The sequence below is a fragment of the Rhinopithecus roxellana genome, chromosome 19 (genome assembly GCF_007565055.1).
Source record: "Rhinopithecus roxellana isolate Shanxi Qingling chromosome 19, ASM756505v1, whole genome shotgun sequence".
Classification (NCBI taxonomy): Eukaryota; Metazoa; Chordata; class Mammalia; order Primates; family Cercopithecidae; genus Rhinopithecus; species Rhinopithecus roxellana.
The window spans coordinates 66,199,131-66,215,292 of NC_044567.1; the positions used below are offsets into that span (position 1 = coordinate 66,199,131).

The following is a 16,162-nucleotide window of genomic DNA, read 5'->3' on the forward strand; positions in this document are numbered from 1 at the left end:
AGTTAAACCTTTTTATCCTGAACTGTGTGCATGTATTTGCTCTGCGACATGCTTTTTGTTTTCTGCTTAACAGCGTGTCAGCGTTCTTTTCAAGGTGTTGCATATAAAGATGTCAGAACCATTTTGCGTTTTGGGCCTTTAGGAGTGTACTATAATTTAACCTGTTTCCTTATTGATGGACGTCAAGGTTGCTTACGGGTTTTGCTGTTACATACAGTGAATGTTTCGGCATACAGCCTTATAAATACTTTTGGATGTGTGTGCGTGCACGCACGAATGCAAGTATTTCTCTGGGGGCAGATACCTATAAATAGAATGGCTGGGTTGACATCAAGCGCATTAATTTTTTTTCAGATACCACGAAGTTGCCTTCCAAAAAAGGCTGTGTCACAACGTTTCCAGGACTGGATATTATCAAATGATTTAATTCTCTAATAATTTTTCTGATTACTAGCGAGGTTGAGCCTTTTTTAATACTATTTACTGAGTATTTTTGTTTCTTTTGTGGATTGCCTGTTCGTATTGCTTGCCCATTTTTCTGTTAGGTTAGTTTTTTCCCCCAGTTGATTTGTAGGGGCTTTCTATAAGTGCTTTAGGTCAGGGGTCTGCAAACTTTTTTGGTAAAAGGCCAAATAGCAAATATAATTTAGTCTCTGTGGAGTATATGGTCTCTGTGACAACTGTGCAGACTTTGCCGTCTCATCACAAAGGCAGCTGTAGACAACACATTAACGAATGAGTTTGTTATGAGTTATGAGTTCGAATGAGTTACTGTGTTCCAGTAAAACTTTATTTACCGGCAGGGTGCGGTGGCTCATGCTTGTAATCCCAGCACTTAGGGAGGCTGAGGTGGGCGGATGACCTGAGGTCAGGAGTTCAAGAGCAGCCTGGCCAACATGGTGAAACCCTGTCTCTACTAAAAGTACAAAAATTAGCTGGGTGTGGTGGCACATGCCTGTAATCCCAGCTACTCCTTGGGAGGCTGAGGCACGAGAATTGCCTGAACCCAGAAGGCAGAGGTTGCAGTGAGCCGAGATCGCGCCAGTGCACTGCAGCCTGGGCAACAAAGTGAGACTCCTTCTCAAAAAAGTAATAATAATAAAAATATTTAAAAACTATATTTACAAAAACAGGCAGTTGGCATGATGTGTGGCCTGCGAGCCATGGTTTGCTGACCCTGCACTAGATACTAGTCCGATGCTTGCTGTGTATTGCAGGTATTTTTTCCCAGAATGTCACTTGTCTTTTATATGTGGTCGTTTTTCTTTTTCATAATATGAATGCAGTTGTCTGTTTTTTGTTTTTTTATAGTTTGTAGTTTTAATGTCATGTTTAAGGCCTACTTTCCAAGATTCGTAAAATAATTTCTCATATTCTTTTATAGCTATTTTTATGCTTAGCTTTTTAATCTATCAGACTTGTTTTTTAGGAAAATAGTTTTGGCTAAAGGCGGTAGATCTACTGGAGGCTATTAAAGTAAGTAAATTACAATCAATGCCTTCTCTCCAGATCAGTGCTGATGAGGATGGAAGGAATCAGACTCTAGGGACAGGATGTTGTTGATTGATCAAAGGTGGGTGTTGAGGAACCTGGGGTACCTCTAAAGGTACTTAGAAGTACCTTTAACAGAGATTGAGAAGAACAGATTTGGAGTAAATAGGGGGGATGGGGAGGGGTAAAAAATAATGTGGTAAGTTTGACCCTATGGACATAGAGGGAGGCTGGGTTGGAATTCTTAAGTCTTGGATGTGGAGGTGGTTGCTGAAATCATGGGAGTGAGTGTGAGCACTCAGGAGGCTGCATAGAGTGAAAGGAGAGGAACCAACCTAGGGAGCCCCCATGTAGTGGGCAGGCAGAAGGGGAACAGGTGCAGAGGCCGGGAGGTGAATCAGAGGGGTGGGTGTTAGTGGGAGAAGCAGGTCTGGAACCCAGGGTGCTCAGCTTCTACATCCATGTGGGCTCCCAGCAGGTGTTGATCTGCGGGTGACGTCTCATTCTCCTGCTGACTGTGTAACTTCAGGCGTTGCCTCTGTGGAAGGAGCCTGCAAGCTTCTTTCTAGTTCTTTGTCTAGCCTTGTTTTTTTGTGGGACCTTGGCTGGGTCATTTCATTGCTCAGGCCTCTGTTTTCCCACCTGGGAATGAGCTTGTTTTTGATCTCTCCCAGGTTTCTTAGTCTTCCTGGTATGATTCTGCCTTCGCTGTGCCCATACCCCACACTGCCAAGGCTGCGGGGGCCTTGGGTGGGAATTTCAGACATAGAGGGTGTGGGCCAGGACGAGGTCTTAGGGAAGCATTTCATCAGGTTTCCCTTTGTTCCTGTAGACATTCATAGAAGTTCTAAGGCATAGGACTTACTGATTTGACTTAATGTGTATCTCAGAAACAATGGGGAGATTTCGCATCCCCCTTTGTAGAAGATCTGTAACAGGAGTTGGTGTGTTGCTTGGCAGGGAATGTGTCAGAAATCTCAGACACACAAAGTCCCATTTCAAATGGCCAAGCACCATGAGAAATGCTCAGCGTTGTCATCAGTGAAACCCAAATTGAAACCACAGTGAGATACCACTTTATACCTGTCAGGATGGCCAGAATTTAAAAAAACAAACAAAAAAAAGGATATAACATGTTGGCAAGGATGGGAAGAGGTTATAACCTTTGCACATTGCTGGTGGGAATGAAACGGTGTAGCTGCTGTGGAAACAGTTTGGGGGTTTCTCAAAAAGTTCAGCATAGAACCTACCACATGAGCCAACATTCCCACTCCTAGGTATGTGCCCAGGATAATTGAGGACAGGTGTATTCAAACAAATAACTTGCATGCAAATGTTCATAACAGCACTACTCACAATAGCCAAAAGGTGGCAACAATCCAAGAGTCCATCCACTAATGAGTAGATAAGCAAATCATAGTGTATCCATACCATGGAATATCATTCAGTTCTAAGAAGGAGCAAAGTACTGAGACGTGCTACAACATGGACGAACCTAGAAAACATTGTGCTAAGAAGCAGACATGAAAGGTCATGTGTCACATACTGTATGATTCCATTTGTGTAAAATGTCCAAAACAGGTAAATCTGTAGAAACAGAAAGCAGATTGTTGCCAGAGCCTGAGGGTTGGGTGGGCGATGTGGAATGACTTCTAATGAGATTGGGGTTCTATTTTGGGGGTGATGAAATGTTTTGGAATTAGATAAAAGTACTGGTTGCACAACATTGTGAAATGTACTAATTGCCACTGAATTGTTCACTTTCAAGTGCTCCTTGACTTATGATGGGACTTATGATGGGGGTACATCCAGGTAAACCCATCAGACCTATCACAAAGTCAAAATTGTAAGTCAGGGACTATGTACAAGAATCGCTCTCACACACACACACCTGCCTTCTGCTCCTTGTGTCACCCGGAGTGAATATCTGATTGTTTCTAGAGTCTAGACCAGGGCTTGGCGATTTTTTTTTTTTTTTTTTTTTTTTTGAGATGGAGTCTCCCTCTGTCGCCCAGGCTGGAGTGCAGTGGCCAGATCTCAGCTCACTGCAAGCTCCGCCTCCCGGGTTTAGGCCATTCTCCTGCCTCAGCCTCCTGAGTAGCTGGGACTACAGGCGCCCCCCCCACCTCGCCCGGCTAGTTTTTTGTATTTTTTAGTAGAGACGGGGTTTCACCGTGTTAGCCAGGATGGTCTCGATCTCCTGACCTTGTGATCCGCCCGTCTCGGCCTCCCAAAGTGCTGGGATTACAGGCTTGAGCCACCGCGCCCGGCCAGCAATTTTTTTTTTTAAAGGACTCTTCTTTTATCCCGGGGAACTGCTTCCCCAAGCCACTCTTTGCCATCTGAATGACACAGTTGGACCAGGTCAGTGGTTTTCAAGCTTTCATCAAATCCCGGAGCCTTTTACTCAAAGGAATCTTGTATATTTTAGGTTTTGCAGGCCAGTAGGCAAAAATCGAGGAGGTTGTGCAGGCTATAGCCATTTAAAAATGTAGAAGCCAGTCTTGGTTTTGGGATCTTAGAAAAGCAGGTGATGGGCCGATTTGGCACAGGGGCACAGTGTGCCACCCCTCAGTTAGACCAGCCCTGTCATTTAGAGCTCTAATGGAAGCCACATAGGAAATTTTAAATTTTCTAGCGGCTACATTAAAAAAGTAAAAAGAAGGGCCAGGTGCAGTGGCTCACGCCTATAATCTCAGCACTTTGGGAGGCCGGGATGGGTGGATCATGAGGTCAGGAAATCAAGACCATCCTGGCTAACACAGTGAAACCCCGTCTCTACTAAAAAAAAAAAATGCAAAAAAATTAGCCGGGCGTGGTGTCGGGCATCTGTAGTCCCAGCCACTGTGGAGGCTTAGGCAGGAGAATGGTGTGAACCTGGGAAGCGGAGCTTGCAGTGAGCCGAGATCCCGCCACTGCACTCCAGCCTGGGTGACAGAGCGAGACTCCGTCTCAAAAAAAAAAAAAAAAGTAAGAGGTGAAATTAATTTTAATTATATTTTGTTTAACCAGACATATCCAAAATACTGTCATTTCACCATGTAAAAAAGTTATGATGTGCGCATTTTACCTTACAGCACATTTCAGCTCAGACCAGCCACTTTCCCACTGCTTAGTAACCCAGTGGTGTGGCTGCTGCCTACAGTCCTGGCGGCAGCCCTGGGGTGCCACAGGTGGTCGTGAGTTTCCTCCTCCCTCCCTTGGGCCCTGGGTTGGAAGGTTTCTGGAGTGCTGCTTCTCTGGGACTTGTTACTCCTTTTGGTGTCCCCACTCCTCCTTGGCCCTTGGTGTCTATTGCCAACTTTTGAAGTTTCTTTCTTTGACTGTCACGTCTTTGATGGCATCTTTTGGTGTGTTGGAAGTTCTTTTCTGGGCTGTGATCCCCACTCCCTGCCCAGAGGCCGAGTTTATGGGGAGAAGGGAGGAGGGTCCTGGCCAGGGCCTCAGGTCTGTCCCGTGGGGGAGCAGGTGAGGACCTTGGGGGGCAGGCTGGCTTATCCCCCTCTAGACTGGACATGCGATGTTCCAGCATTATGTAGTTGCACCCTAGCTTTTTTCCCTGGGTTCTAGCCTGTTACCTGACCTTTTCCTCTGAGTTCTGTTTCCCTTGCCACGCAGAAGGACTATAGTCCAAGGCCTGTGTTCTCTTCCTGACAAAAATGTGCAGGGTGACCCTGGAAGGTGACTTATGTCTCCCACCTGTAAAGCGGGTGCCTGCCTTCTCTTTGCAGGGGAGGAGTAGTGTGCTAATGGAATGGAGGGGTTCCTGAACCCACCATGTGGTGAGGGATGTTCCAGGAAGCGCGTTGGCTGCCGCCTCTGGGGGAAGTAGCCTTTCTTTGGGCAATCTCATGCTCTTTAGCAGAAATAAAGAAATTCAACTCGGAATGTTTAAATTGTTCCAAGCTGCCACTTAGTCTTGAAAGAGGGAGAGAGCGGGGCAGCGAGGCGCAGGGAAAGACATCCTGCTACTGGACATGGAGGATCATTGGGTACTAATTTGGAAGCATCTGACTTAAGAAAACGGGCTCTTCTTTTATCCTGGGAAACTCATTCCCCCAGCCACTCTTTCCCAGCTGAATGACACAGTTGGATGAGGTGGATGGTTTTCAAGCTTTCACCAAAAGCAGTGCGGCTCTGGGCAATGCAGCCAAAGCCTGGAGCTTGGCCTCCCATCCTGGGGGGGGGCGGGTGGGTGGGGAGGGGGAGGGCCTCTGGTCATCTCTGGGGCCACTTGGGGCAGGTTCAAAAACTCTGCCCTAGATTTTGTGCTTTTTCCAGTTTTAGTCTCATAGCTGCTCTGGGTTGGAAACCCCATGCCCTACCCACCGCTCTCAAGGCATTGTCACTTCCATTGGGGGCAGGAGCACCTGGGGGGTTGATTCACTGACATTTTGTCTCTGGAAGCTGGAGCTGCAATCTTCCAAACCACTCACTGGTTTTCTCAGTCAGGGTCATCCTAGTTCACATGAAACCACAGCCTGTTTTTGCCTGGAGCCTGTAACCCATCTGGCTGCTTCCCCTTGGGCGCAGCTTGGCGGTTGCATGCTGTGCTGGAGGTGGCCCTGGTGTCAGAGCTGCCTTGCAGCAAGACTCTGAGTGGATGGGCCTGCTGGATCCTTTGAATCTCTACCTACTATATCGTATCATAGCCCGTGATTTCACACATACCTCAGCAGGCAAGGGTTGCCAGCAGGGCTGGTGGCAGCAAGGCCTCCCTCAGAGGAGGGGACACTGAGTTTTCAGAGAGCTCGAGCGACCTGCTCAAGGTCACTGAGCTGCTCAGTGATGGGGCCGTGATACAGAGCTCAGTTCCGTGAGGCTCCCATGCCAGAGTCCACCCTGACTCCGGACTCATCCTCCCTGTCTTTGGGAAGGCCGCTTTGCTTTGTAAAACTCCTTAGTGTTTTTGTTTGGCTCGGGGCAGATGGGTGGTAGGGAGATTGGTATATTGCAATGCTGCAGAGTAAATCACAGCTGTTTCCTGGACTTCTAGTTCCTAGCCCTGGAAAGAGGGACCTGCCGGGGCTGTCTGTACCCGCTCTCGCCGCCTTTCCCCCACATTATTTAGGTGAGGAATTGTCTTCAGTTAGCAGATGGAGCCCCAAGACCTGGAGAGGTTCAGCAGAAGAGGTTCAGCCACCTGCCTAGGTCACAGGAAGGCCAGCATGGTTTTTTCCAAAGACCTGTTTGGCCACCTTGTCTCTGATAAGTGTTAACCTTTGCTATCAGGAACAGGGCCTTGCCCCAACTTGGAATCCTTAGTTATTGAGTGTGTGGCGGGGTGTGTGTGTGAGTGGCGCAGGCTGTTGTGCAGGGCATCGCCCAGGTCTTCTCCTCTCCTCTGCCTCGGGTGCCCCACATCCCCAACGTGGGCTACTGGCCTAGGCAGCAACCACACCTTTGGCAAAGCTCTGAACAGGAAGCACAATTTTTTCCCCTGAAAGAGGAATTCAGAATCAGGAAATAGCTTTGTCCTTGATCTCTGTAGTTTCTAAGGCACTGGTTTTAACAGACCCATAAGCAACCATGGCGCACTTTCCACACAAGATTTCTGACCTCCTCATGGTCCTGCCCATAGATAAAGGGGCCAAGGGAAGGGGGAGCAGCTGCAGGAAGCCCCAGCTGAGCCAGAGAAAGGGGCCATGTCTCCTGGGTCTCCTGATGCCATACCCAGAGCCTCACTATCAGGACTGGGTGAGCCACTTGGGGCTCAGGAGCCTCAGGGCCCCAGGAGGGGTGGTTCAGGGCATTTGTATGGCTTCTGCTTGGGGACCTGCTCTGACCTAGAAATCTGACACAGTCCCACTTTTCATTTCAGTGTGCCCAGGCAAGGGAATTGGAATGGTGGCGAGCCTAGATTTGAGTTTCCATTCTAGCTCCATTTTCCATGCTGATGGAGCAAGTTACTTAGAGCTGAGGCATCTGTGCCCCTCATGTGAAAACTAGGGGGTTATAATAATAGTGCCCATGGCTTTAAGTCCTGATAAGGATGCTGGAAGATGCTTGCAAAGTCCTCAGCAACCGCAGGATCTGTGGCAAGGGCAGAGTTTGGAAATACTGGGTTATATGGTGGGTGCTTAGTAAATGGGGTCCGTTTTATCATCAATAAACCATGCAATATGGAGCCGTGTGTGGTACACGGATCTTGCCCTTGGGAAGCTCTCACTTAGCATGCTGGCCCATCCGCTCTTGAATGTCCACCATGGGCCAGGCCATGGACGAGATGGGGCAGAGGCAGTGCAGGGAGCGCCAGGTCTCCATCCCTCTTAGGTTCCTGCTGAGAAAACAGCCCAGGAAGGGGACCTTCCACTGTGATTTTGTGGGCGAGCGAGCCCTCAAACCTGTTTCTCTGTGTCCCATGCCCATTAAACAGAAGCTCAGGCCCATGCCCATTAAACAGGCACTCAGGCTGTCTCCTCTCCCACTGAGCTGCTCTGCACCACCCTAGCAGCTTCCTCATGTCAGCCCCTTGAGGACTGGAAGGAAGTAGTCAGTTTGCCTTCTGTGTGTTTGATTTTTCAGAATGAATAAGTACAGTAAGTCCTCACCATCGTTGATAGGCTTTTGGAAACTGCTACTGTAAGCAAAACAACACACAACCAAACCAATATTATCATAAGCTAATTGATATAAACAAGATTTAAGTTTCTATGGCATATTTCAGGTTACAAAAAAATAATCAAACTTCTAAATAAAGATCCAAAATATTTCTAATATTAAACATGGAAATACATGTGAGCTATTACATACATTTCAGGAAGATGAGTAAAAATAAGTAAGATCATTATTTATCCAGGTTTGGTGAATCAGTGAGTGATGACAGTCATGGTGGTGGTTAAATCAAGGAATAAATGTCTGCAAAGTGAAAGTTGTAAGGCATACCTCGTACCACCAGGAAGTTCAAAAACAAGAACAGAAGTGGCGGGCTCGCTGAGTGCTTCTTACTGCATAGTTCATTGTCATGTATTTGTGTGATCATCTTAGACTTGATGACTTTTTAGTTGGCAGTTACCTATATTCATTCATTCATTTTCCAGTTCGCTTATTCCAGTTCAATGCCATCGGTGGCTGGAGCCTCTCCCAGGGCATAAAGCCTGGACAGGATGCTGTTCCATCACAGGACACATGGTACCCACACCTGCTCAGACTGGGACCACTTAGATGTCCAGTTTACTGAATGTGCACATCTCTGAGATGTGAAAGAAAGCAGAGTACACAGAGAAAACCCACAGAGTTGTGAGAGCACACAAACTCCACACAGACAGCGGGTGCAGGAATTCTTTTTTTTTTTTTCTTAACATTGTTATAACAAATCAGTGTTGAATGAAATGACATTATTTGAGGACCTGCTGTGTAAGGACTGAACTCATTTTAAGAATTTTTAGGTCAGGTGCTGCGGCTCACACCTGTTATCCCAGAACTTTGAGAGGGCAAGGTGGGCAGATTGCTTGAGCCCAGGAGTTTGAGATCGGCCTGGGCAAGACAGGAAACCCTGTCTCTACAAAAAAGTAAAAAACATAGCCAAGCATGGTGGCACATGCCTGTGGTCCCAGCTACTTGGGAGGCTGAGGTAGAAGGATCACCTGAGGCAGGAAGTGGAGGTTTCAGTGAGCTGAGATCACGCCACTGCACTCCAACCTGGGTGACAGAGCAAGACCCTGTATCAAAAAAAAAACAAAAAAATTTTTTTTTAGAGAGTAGGAAGTGAAGGGACCAGGCGTCATCAGCTTAGGATTTAACATTAGAGGCCACTTCTGTGCCCCTGTCAAGCCCAGAGAAGTCATGCAGGTCCCATGAAGGGCAGAGCAGATCCTAATTTTAGGAATTTCTTTGAAGGGAATATAAGTTGCCATGGGCAGTGTGGGAGAAGATTAAGAGAAGCCATGCTTATCCCACTCATATCCGTGGAGCAACTGCCTTGCAGTTGCCTGGGAAGGAAAATCCTTGTGCTGGGCCTGGTTGAAATGCCCAAGGAAGGTAGAGAGGAGGCCAGAGCTGGGGAGCAGGGTCTAGTCCCAAATCACTGGGTGGCTGGGAGATCTGGCCAGGACGTTTCATGACCCCCTGGTCACCAGTGTTGAGTGGGTCCCCTTAGCTGGCAGGCAGGTCCTTCCAGCCTCTCTGTCCACCCCACCCCCAGCCTTTACAAGTCATTCACCCTTGCAGGGAAGGGAGCCTCTGCTGAGGGGACCCTTCTGTGAGATCTAAACAAGAGGAGTCTCTTCTTTTGAACCCGCGAACGAGCTCTTCTAACAGACAGATGTCACCTCGGCAGACAGCCCACTACTTCTCAATTCCACATCTCCCTTCCCGCCTAGAAACCCCGTGAGCCTGGGAGCTTAGGAGTCCTCTTCCCGGGGGCTCAGCCAGCTAGCACCTGGCCTTCTATGATGTGGAGGTTTTCCTATACGGAAATTGCTGAAGGGTGGCCTGCCCTGGCATTGTTTTGTTGCGCTGTTGGTAGTATTCATAGCTGATAGGAATTGCCCTGTGCGAGGCCACTATTAGCTCATTTATATTTCCAGCAGTGTCAGAAGGCGGAGATAAGGGTAGAGAGAGGTAGTATAATATGCCTAGAGCAGCTCCTCTGTTGGCAAAGCCAGGGGGAAACCCAGCTGTGGGACTCCGGGCCTTCCCTGTCTCCACATGACCCGAGAGGACTGAGCTTGGCCTTGAAACCATCACTCTCTGGCTGTGTGTGGCCCCCTTGTCCCCTAGTGTCCAGGAGCGGGGCTGACCACCTTGGTGTGTGCGGGGAAGGGTGGGGCTGACCTCGTTTAGCTTTCCTGTCTCTTTTTTGCTCCTCCTTCCACCATGCTTCTGTCCTACCTGTTTCTGAATGGGAAGGATGGCTTTTTGAGGAACAGGGTGTGACTCTTCCCTGCAAAGATGTTGCCCCAGAAATTTGTCCCCACGCATTCTCCACCTCTCTTCCCTTTGCCATGAATGGTGTCATGTTCCAAAAATCCTGTGGCCATGGGCTGTTTGTCAAGACCGAACAGGGAAGAGGCTTTTAAAATGTCACTTTCCCCCTCCAGCTGGCGTACAGTGGGGAGCTGGGGCTGGGCTTGCAAGACGTGTGTGTGGGCAGAGAGGGGCCAGGAGCCCAGTGGGAGTCAAGGGAGAGTTTACAGCCGTCCAGCAGCTGTGGGCCCTGCTGTCCCTGTGCTATGATGGAGTGAACTGTGTGTGTGGTTTCTTGGTTTTGAGGGTTTTTTTTTTTTTTTGAGGTGAAATTCATGCAACATAAAATTAACCATTTTAACATGTACAATTCCATTGCATTTAGCATATTCACAGTATTGTACAACTACCACCCCTCTTCAGTTGAAAGCATTTCCATTGCTCCAAAAGAACCCCCCCCACCTTAACTATTAAGCAGTTCCCCCACCTTTAGTCCCCAGCAACTACAAATCTGCTTTGTGCCTCTATGGAGTTACCTATTCTGGAAATTTCATCAAAACAGAATCATACCATACCATATATGCCCTTTTGTCTCTGGTGTCTTGGATTTGGCCTAATATTTCAAGTTCATCCACCTTGTAGCACAGGTCAGAATTCATTCCTTGTACGGATGGTGGACACTGGGATTGCTTCACCCTTTTGGCTGTTGTGGATAGTGCTGCTGTGAACACAGGTGTGTGGGCATTTGTTTGAACACCTCATTTCAGCTCTTTTGAGTGGACCCCAGGAGAGGACTTGCTGGCCTGTGACCGTTCTGTCAGTGAGCTATTTGGCATCAGCACCTGGAGCCAGATGTCAGCCCTGCAGACTGCTGGGTGGGAGGACTATGGGTGGGTCCCAAATAGTGCCCACCCAGAGCCTGGTGCTCTTCACAGAGGAGTCTGGGATGGAAACTGGGTTCCTGGAACATCCCTCAAGAGTCGCACACACGAAGTGCCACCATGAGGCAGTGGCACAGGGGGCCATGCAGGTGCAGGGGTGGCTCAGCTACTCGGAGGTTCACGCCTTCTTTCTTCCCTTTTTGTCTGACCTGAAGATCAGCTGAGCTGCCAAGAAAGAGGCAAGTTAATCCTTAAACATTGTTGGAAGGAGGGCTGTGGGGCATGGGAGTTGAAGGCTGGCGACCCCAAGGAGATGTGGTGCCTTCCCAGTGCTAGGTGCTGGGAGCTGCTGGCAGAGGGCCCACAGAGACCCACAGTGGTCCCCAGAGGACCTTGGGCTCAGCTAGAGGGAAAAGGCCTTTGCTGCGCTGTTTATCACTGTTACCAGTTTTCAAGCTTTATTTCTTTGGCAGCAGAACACCCACCCCCTTGAAATGAAACATGGAGCTCACATATATGATGCGTGAATGTTCTCATGTTGAAGCCCAGGAAGAGAAATGGCACGAGCTGTGAGACCACCCTGACCCCCACGTGCTGCCCCATCCTACACCTGAGGTGGCCCCTGAAGCATGACCTCCGGGGATCTTCACAGTTTGAAAAACCACTGATGTACTCTAATACTTGCAGTAATATTTTTTAATATAATGCAATATCGGATGTACACAAAAGGATACAAGCAGCATACATTTACAGTATACATCTGAATAATAAAAATGAATGCTCATGAACCTGCCACCTGACTTAAGAAAGAGAACACTGACATCCAGTCAAAACATCCTTCACGCCCCTCCCCAGTGGTATCCCTTTCACAGAGGTGACCTGGGATGATTTAGGGGTGGGAGCCGAGGCCCAGGTGGGTAGCCCAGGCATTGCCCTTCACGCCAGTGCTGGTTGAGCTGTTCTAGGGAACACGGACAGAAGCACATTCCAGTGGAGTCCCCTGTTTTTCTGACTCCTCCACAGGCTCAGGGACGTTATTCCTATGGCACAGTAAAGATGCTTATGTTTGTGGTCCTTCAAGCCCTTCTTTGCAAGCAGGGACCCAGGGAGAGGACTCCAGTGGCCATGGGGAGCAGGGACCCAGGGAGGAGATCTAAGACCATGGGGAATGGGGACCCAGGACTATCAGGAGTAGGGACCCCAGGAGGGGAGCTCCAGAGCTGTGAGGAGTGGGGACACAGGGAGGAGAGCTCCTGAGCTGTGGGGAGTGAGGACCCGGGGAGTGGAGCTCCAGGGCTGTGGAGAGTGGGGACCTGGGGAAGACAGCCCCAGGGGCCGTGGAGAGTAGGGACCCAGGGAGGAGAGCTTCAGGGGCTGTGGGGAGTGGGGACCCAGGGAAGGCTCTAGGTCTATTGGGAAACAGGTGTTGCCTCTGTCGCAGCCCCTCCTCCTGTCCTCCTCAACAAGGCAGAGGTCCGCATTGTTGAGAGAAAGGTTTTCCTGTCTGCCTGTGCCTTGGAGTCTGTTTCATTTCCAGATGGACCGTATGTAACACAGCCACCAGGAGCAAGTCTGGGGTTAGACGTCGCCTTTTAAGGCAGTGCTGTTGGATAGAAAGGACTCGAGTAGAAACCAGGAGATAGACTTAAACACATGTTTGTGTTTGGGCACGTGGCAACTGAGAAGTGGGATCAGCAGGGCTGCTCCCCAACAAAGGTGCAGAAGGGGTGGGGATGTGCTAGGGGAGTGGGTGGCTAGGCCAACAGTTCTCAAACTTTCTGGGTTCCAGACCCCTTTATGCTCTTGATTATTGAGGCCCTCAGAATGCTTTAGTTGACCTGGGTTATGTCCATGGGTATTTCTTGTATTCTTTAGAAGTTAAAACTGAAAAAGTTTAAACTATTCATGAATTCACTTAAAAGTAACAATAAGCCTATTTATTAGTAGTCATATAAGTAACATATATTCTGAAAAATAACTTTTCTAAAACAAAAAATTTGCTGAAAAGCCCCACATTTTTAACTCTTTGCAGAGCTCTTTACTGTCTGTCATAATGAAAGACAGCTGGGTTCTCAGAACTTCTGCAGTCTGTGGCCATAGCATGTCCTGTGTAGCCTTTGGGCAGCTCTACTGTACACTCATGAAAGAGTGAGAGAGGAGTCAAAGGATGTCTCAGTATTTTTATTAAAATGGTTTTGACTCAGGGACCTCAAAAAGGGCCTCAGGGACTCCCACCTTTGCAGAACACTGGTTGAGCTTAAGCTGGGCCATGGGCCTGAGGAGCTTGCTGGCCTCGATAGGAGGGGCAGTGCAGTTCACTGTTCCAGGCTGTGCTGCTGCCTTGGGGCCTGCTTGGCTGTGGCTGTGTCAGCTTCCCGTAGGTGGTGTCCCCTGACTTCCATTTCTGAAGTCTGTCATTTGCCCACTCCCAGGGAAGTCTCCCAAACTCCTCCCCTTTGCTCCCCAGCATGGTGCGGAGTTCCTTTCCCTTTGCACCACCTTTCGTGCCTTTGTCTCCTTGTTGGTGTTCCCAGAGGCTTTGCGATCTTTGCATCAGTGACCTTGCGGAGGCTGGTAGACATCAGGGGCATCCCTGATCTGCCTCCATAGAGAGCAGCAGAATGCAGGGGCGGGGAGTGGCCCAGTTGGGAGGTGAGCCAATTCCAGTCTGCAGGGGCTGGGGTGGGCACGGCTGTTCTGAGTTCTGGGACCAGCAGTCCTGGCATAATTAGCAGAATCCATTTTCCTTCCCCAACTACCCCAATTAAGACAATAAATTACGTTGAGCACCTTACTGATGAGGCTTTGAAGTAGGTCGCATATTGGCCCAGCTTTTCCTGGGGTGGGTGGAGGTGGTAGCCTGTACCCGGGTTTGATGTCTTTGCCCAGGTAGGAAAGAGTCCTTCTGGAGGACAGCCCCCAGTCTCCGCCAGCTTCCTGAACTCCTGCGCGGCTGACCAGGCTGTGTGCTGCGGAAGGGTGTTCTGTGGCTGGCTCATCCAGAAGTAAAGGCTGTAGGGCTCTTCCTTCCATGTGTGCCTCATGGGCAATGTGCTTTGGGGCCCCACTGGTTCCCTAAGCTCCCACTTGCAGCCTCCCAGGGCCGTGGCCCCAGTTGCATGGATGTGGGGCAGAACTGAGTGCTTTGCTGGTGAGGACCAGACCCCTACCCCTGGGAGCACATCTCGCTGGGAAACATACCCTTCACCTGTGTCACCCTTTACCTTCTGGAGTGGCCTGCTAAACTGGGAAGGAGTGTCCCATGGGCCAGGGCCAGTGTGGAGCCAGGTGGCACCTGTTTTGCTTCTACCACTTCCTGGCTCTGTGGCCTTCGACAGACCACTGAGTCTCCGTGTGCCTCAGTTTCCTGGGGTATAAAATGGAGGTCATGAGAGGTCATATGCCCTAAGTCCTGGGGTCAGCTCCAGTGCCAGCAGGGAGGAGTGCAGACCTGCCCTGGGGCTCCCATAGCTGGGGTGTGTGTCCTCCCCACAGAATGCTTTCCTGCCAGCTGGTGAGCAGGCGTTCTCCCTCGGAGGCTGGGCTTCCTCCCAGGCACGGCTCTGGATCCTGATGATGTTGAAACACTTGCAGGGGCTGTAGCTCCATCTTCAATACCTGCACGGTGGCTGGCTGTTCGTGGAAGCCTGTGCTGAAGCCTGTATTGAGGACGGTAGTTTGGGTCCACAACTGTGGCTATAGAGCAACAGAACAGTATTCTCCAGGGCTCAAGTCCCCATGGACAACTTTTAGTAGTTCTGGCATAGTTTGGTCAACCTGGGACAAGCCTGTGGCCTCTTGAGGGGTCTGCAGTGGTGACCAGTGTTCGTCAGCCCTGGCAGGCTTGTTCTGAAAGAGAAGCCCCCATTCTGAGCATGGTCAGAGGTGTGTGCTGACCTCACTGTGGGTGAGGCAGGTGGGCACAGCTCTGCCAAGAAACTTCCCTCCCCAGGTGCTTGGATTCAGAGCCACTGATCCTCTCACAGTCCGTCTGGGTGGCCACAGGACACACAAAGTCTTGTCAGGGGTGAGGCTTGAGACGGGACTTTGACATGTGCTCACCCCTGACTTTTACTGACTTACATCAGAATGTCCCAGAAAAGACGGGCAACCTTGAAGTCTCCCTTGATTTACAAGCTTAGAAAGAGGGCTAGACGGCTGCTACCCAGGTATCCTTTCTCTTTGGAATTGAAATGCAGAAAACATTATTAAACAGCCTATTTGCTATGAGTATGGAAGTGTTTCCACAGACACCCTTTTGGGAAAAAAAGGGCAAGAATCAACCTGGAAACTACAGAGGATGTATTAGCCACAGTTTGCACACATTCTGCTTATGGATCTTTCGGTGACTCCATTAAGGGTCCATCTGTCCCACCCAGTGCCTGGGTGCAGCCCCCACCCCCACCTTTGGTCCAGAGAAGTTTTTGCCCCAAGAATCTGCCCGGAGTTGGGGCATCAGCCCCCACAGGTGTGGGTCCTTCTTCAGGACTGTGTGGAATTTTTCCTCTTGAAGAGCTTTCCTGGGGATGACCGCTCTGCTTAGAGTCTAGGGTGGAGCCTGGTGTGAGGTGTGAGGGAGCCAGTGTGGGGTTTGGGTGCCTGCCCCACACTCAGAAGCGGGAGCCCGGCCACCTTTGGACTAACCAGTGCTGTTCTGGGGCTCCCACTGGCTGCTTCCACTGTGGAGCACTCCTGTGAACACTGCTTTGGTTTGAGTACCAGTGTAAGTGCTGGGTGTATCTTTCTGACCTTGAGGCATTCTTTATTGTGCAGTTACCCAGGGTATACTTGTGTCTGACGTGATTTTTTTTTTTTTTTCAATAAAATTGGTATGGAAGGAATATGTGTATTTTTCTGTTGTAGATGATGAAACTGAGAATCAC

The 16,162-nt window shown here is 49.5% G+C and overlaps 1 protein-coding gene across 3 annotated transcripts in view; it reads left to right on the plus strand.

Annotated features, from left to right (window-relative positions):
- MPRIP (myosin phosphatase Rho interacting protein) overlaps positions 1–16,162 on the plus strand; it is a 150,475-nt gene that overhangs the window by 3,350 nt on the left and 130,963 nt on the right. The gene's annotated exons all lie outside the window — the stretch shown is intronic.